Below are 5,569 nucleotides of genomic sequence, written 5' to 3' on the forward strand. Positions count from 1 at the left end.
GTTTGGCCGTACAACTTTTGAATGTTGTTTTCACTGTCCAATTTTTCCTGTCTTGGTTTGTGTTTGCCACCTTGGAATCCTCTGTGTAGGTGGTTGATCCACTACTCAGGAAGAGACTATTCTAGAGTACGTTCTGTCTTATCTTCGAAACGTCTAGTTAGAATAGAGACAGCTGATGAATGGATATTCCAAGTGGCTTTTCGTTTTCCTATGTGTTCTTTCCGTTGTCTGTAGTTCATTGTTCTAACGTCCTGTACCCTGATATGCATATATATACACATGTAGATGTAAGTATGTACATATATGTGTGTATACATGTATATATATTCTTTGTATTATATATATATATATATGTGTGTGTGTGTGTGTTAAATAAAATGGGACAACAAAACCAAGGCTGTTTGGAATTTATAGGACATTTATAAAGAGAACAGTAGTCTTACAGCTGTTTCTTGGATATTAAGGATATCCCTTCATCAGAGATAATATGAGAGAGTTAACAAGAGGGAAATAGTAGAGTTCAATATAAGAAATTATTGTGGAAAAGGATGGATCTAAGAAGTATGATGGAAAATATAAGAATAAAAATAAAAGTAAAAATATATGTAGGATGCTACAGTTGCAGTTCCATTATCCAAGGAAAGTGTTGTGTAGAATGAGTAGAAATGCTTCTTGTCCATGGTATGTAGATTCCAGTAGGAGTTCATATTTTGTTATTACAAGTAGATAGTGTGGAGACAAGAGAATAGATATGTGTTAGGAGGAGAATGGTATTAGTCAAAAGGAACAGGAGAGAGAAGAAAAACAAGAGGAAGAAAAAATGAAAAAAAAGAGTGCTAGATGGTGGTCAAGATATTGTGAGGGGGATGGGAGAGGAGAGCTATCAGGATAAAAAGAATAAGGGGAGGGATAGAAGGAGGAGATAAGAATGTAAGGAAGGAATATGTGTGAGAGGTGGGAGGTGGGGTGATATGTTTGAAAGGCACTAAGGTAAGGTGATAGGTAAAGAAAATGGTACAGTGGAGGGCGGCAGAGAGTGGTGTACTAAAGTGAGTAGTAAACCTCAAAATGGAAGGGGAGAATAATAAGATATAATGGTCAAGTTTCTAAAAATAGACATAGGTATTTATTGCACTAACTAAAGTTATAGGGGTGGGGGCTGATGAATCAGAAAGAGAAAAAATATGTGTATATAGATATACATATAAATGTGTGCATGCACTATAATATAGGCCTGCATACATACATACATACATACACACACACACATATATATATGTAAAACTTACTTGGAAGAAAATATGTGGCGTTCAATCATATAATAATATAAATAATATATATATATATATATATATATATATATATATATATATATACATGCTTTTTCTTTTTTTTTTATCATTTCTTGTTTAAATTTTTCTTTTGTTACACAATTTTCATTTTTGATGATGCTGGCCTTCTTTGTGTCTTTCAACAGTGGCTCCATGGCATTTTTTATATACCACCCTAAGCTGTTTTTCTCTGCTTTGATACAGTCCTGGCAACTGATCAGACCTCTCCATACTTTCTTCTGGAAAAGTACAGCCTATCGGTGTCACCCCAAGGGTGGAAGACTCTGTGTACCGCCAACATTTTTTCTCGTCTTGGTATCCATTTTCTTCACTTCTCTCGTTTGCCATTTTATAAATTATTATTATTATTACTATTACTATTACTATTATTATTATTATTACTGTTGTTGTTGTTGTTATTAAGGTGGCAAACTGGCAGGATTGTTAACACACCAGGCAAAATGCTTAGAAGCATTTCATCTGTCCTTGTATTCTGAGCTCAAATTCCACTGAGGTCAACTCTGCCTTTCATCCTTTCAGGGTTGACAAATTAAGTACCAGTGAAACACGGGTCAATGTAATTGACTAGTCCCCTCCCACAAAATCTCAGGTCTTGTACATATAGAAGAAAGGATTATTATTGTTGTTGTTGTTGTTGTTGTTGTTATTATTATTATTATTATTATTACTGTAAAAACTCATGTAATTTACACTTTTTTTTAGTAAAAACCAAACCAAACTTTAGAGAGTGCATAAATTACATTAGTTGACTGTTTCCAGAAATTTTTTAGAAATTTTTTTGTTGAAAAATGATGTACAAATGTAAACATTCGTATCGGAAGTTGACTTATTTAATGTCAGAATAGGTTTTTACAGAAAAAATATAATGAAGTTGACTCATATTTATGCTGGACAATATAATGCTTACTTTTTCTGTATTAATTTATTAAAATCATTAAATGGTTAACTACTTTTTGAAGTTTAACGTTCATGCTGGTAATCATGGTATGGGGCATATTTTACTGCATCTAACAACATCATAATTCATCCTTCGCACATGTAAACTCACTAAGTGAATATGATTTAGCGCTCCTACCTTATACGATGTTTAATGTCATTTCACATTCATGTTGAATTATGCAACAATCTTATGTTCTCTTCATAGAACACTTGTAATGTTCTTTTGGTATAGTAGATTTTTGCTATTCTTGTTTGTGTCTCATCACAGACGTGTATATTCTAACAAGTTGCTTCTTAAATTTTGCACCTCTCTTGTTCAATAAACACTGAGTTAAACTTGCAAAGCTGTTTATTTTCTCCTTTCGATTTTTAATGTTTATTTTAATGGGTTACCAAACTATTAGTTTGGTCTCCCGGCTAAAATGGTAATGACAGATTTTTAAGTTTGCTTGACATTTTATAAGTGTGAAAGGGATTAAAGTTTCGATACTCCGCATCAAAGGTTCCAACAAGAATAGGCAGAAAATCAGAGATTGAGACAAGATGAAACTTTCAACCAATCAAAATTCTGTTTACATAATCAGTTTGATCGGTCACCTTCCTCTGTCGGTTGAGTAAAGTGTCATCCAAGCTGATGTTTATTGGTAATTAAACTTATTTTGCAACACTTGTGCGTATTTATCAGCTTTGGTTTTGTTGATAAAAATTATCAACAACTTTTCCTGTCATCATGGTTTGAGAAGACACACAGAAGTATGCTAAAGATCGGACATAATCCTTTGTGGGTAAGAAATCTAATATAAAGTTTATCAAAAACAACACAAACACTTCGTAATTTAATAGCTTTCACCGTAATACCTGTTAAACAGAAATTATTTTTATTCAATGAAAATTTAATAAAATCTAATAATAAGTGAAATTAAGCTAAATTGTAAACCTTTTCCCTCTGGCCATATCGGCAATTCTGAAAACTTTTGGGTGTGAATTTTACATGAGTAGAAGCTTTTTTTCTGAAAATCAACTGTGTAAGTTTCACAAGTACGCAAATTACATGGGTTTTTATGATATTATTATTATTAAGGCAGCAACCTGGAAGAATCATTAACACATCGGATGTTGTGAGTTCAAATTCTGTCGGGGTCAACTTTGCCTCTCATCCTCTTAGAGTCAATAAAATAAGTACCAGTTGAACACTTGGGTCAATGTAAACAGCTTATCCCCTCCACTATAATTGCTGGTCTTGTGTCAAAATTTTAAACTATTATGATTATTATTATTTCCCCGCTCTGTTAGGAAGTACAAGCACTTACATACTCACATACATGCACGACAATAACTTCTGCTTCAAAAGATTCAATCACAAGGCTTCGGTTGGCCCAAAGCTATAGCAGAAGACACTTGCCTTAGGTGCTATGAAGTAGGACTGAATCCAAAGCCGTATGGCTAAGAAGCAAGCATCGTAACCACACAGCCATGCCTGTATGTTTATGTATATATGTATGTACGTGTATGTATGTATATATATATATATATATATATATATATATATATATATATATATATATATATATATATATATATATGTGTGTGTGTGTGTGTGTGTGTGTGTGTGGTCTGATCAATAAGTATTCTGACTGTTGCCTTAGTAACAAAGCTAAAGCACGCAGAGTGAAGCCACTTGGCACAAATTGACCGTGAACTCTGCTGTATATGCGCACTAAGTTTTAACATTCTACCTCACTTCCGCTGTTTACAGCAGTGTTTGGAAGGAACGTGTGTAGTGTGTGATCATTACATTGAACATGGCAGAGTAAGTTGAGCAGAGAATCTGCATTAAGTTTTACTAAAAGCTTGGTGATACCTGCTAAGAGGCCTATGCAAAGTTTTAAAAAAGTTTTCATTGTTCTCAACACAATCAAGAAGATCTTGTGCAACTGAAACCTGAGTGTCATTTTGGTCAGCTGAAAGCAGTTTTGACACAAACTTGGCAGACACACGTCTCATATGCAAATCTTCAGTGATAATGGACTGAACTGAACCATAAAATTATCTGCACAACCCCTGATAACTCACGGATGGTGATTCGACGATTTCCCCTCACAGCTGCATGCACATCTGCAATGTTTTTCTTATTCTTCTGGTTGCAGGTCTCCCAGAATGTTCATCAGTATCGACAATTTTTCGACCATCTTAGAAATGTTTGAGCCACTCGTACACTTATGTGCAGCTCATATACACCTCTCCGCATACTTTCTGCAACTTTGTGTAGGCCTCTGAGCAGGTATCGCCATGTCAACTTTCTCTGTCATGGTCAATGTGATGATCACACACTACACATTCTCCTTCCAAGCACTGTTGTAAACAGTGGAAGTGAGCTAGAATGTTAAAACCTAGTTCACAGTAGAGTTCAAGGTTAATCTGTGCCAAGTGGCCTTATTTTGCTTCACTCATTGAAATCTGGCCATGCTGAGGCAACGCCTTGAGGGGTTTCATTGAACAAATTGAGCTCCAGTAGTTATTTTAATGTTTGCTACTTGTTCTATTCGCCTTTTTTTGTAAAACTGATAAGTAAACAAACTAATACTGGTTGTCAAGTAATCAATGAGGCACCTACCTACAAACACACACACAAACACATACACTCTCTCACATGTTATTTATAGATATATACAATGGGCTTCCATGCAGTTTCTGTGCACCAAGTTCACTTACAAGGTGTTGATCAGCTTGAGGCTATAATTAAAGACACTTGCACCAGATGCTGTGTAAAGGGGCTGAACCCTAAACCACTTAGTTGCAAAGTGATCTCCTTAACCAAACAGTAATACCTAGTAATTATATACCTTTTTCTATAACCTCAGGCCGACCAAGGCCTTGTGAGTGAGTTCGGTAGATGGAAACTAAAAGCACATAGTATGTATATATATAAATTTATATATATATATATAGAGAGAGAGCTCTTACCTCTGCTGGCGACAAAGGGACTCTCACTCAGAGTAAAAGGCAGACTGTATGACGCATGTATACGAACAGCCATGCTACATGGCAGTGAAACATGGGCTGTGACTGCTGAGGACATGCGTAAGCTCGCAAGGAATGAAGCCAGTATGCTCCGCTGGATATGTAATGTAAATGTGCATACCCATCAGAGTGTAAGTATCTTGAGAGAAAAGCTGAACATAAGAAGCATCAGTTGTGGTGTGCAAGAGAGACGATTGCGCTGGTTTGGACATGTGGTGAGAATGAATGAGGATAGCTGCATGAAAAAGTGCCACTCC

The 5,569-nt window shown here is 35.4% G+C and overlaps 1 long non-coding RNA gene across 1 annotated transcript in view; it reads left to right on the top strand.

Annotated features, from left to right (window-relative positions):
- Positions 1–2,844: 2,844 nt before the first annotated feature.
- LOC128248591 (uncharacterized) overlaps positions 2,845–5,569 on the top strand; it is a 23,413-nt gene continuing 20,688 nt past the window's right edge. The window contains exon 1 of the long non-coding RNA XR_008264769.1: positions 2,845–3,076. This is a non-coding gene — a long non-coding RNA (uncharacterized LOC128248591). The remainder of the gene's footprint in view (positions 3,077–5,569) is intronic.

Source organism: Octopus bimaculoides, chromosome 8 (genome assembly GCF_001194135.2).
Source record: "Octopus bimaculoides isolate UCB-OBI-ISO-001 chromosome 8, ASM119413v2, whole genome shotgun sequence".
NCBI lineage: Eukaryota > Metazoa > Mollusca > Cephalopoda > Octopoda > Octopodidae > Octopus > Octopus bimaculoides.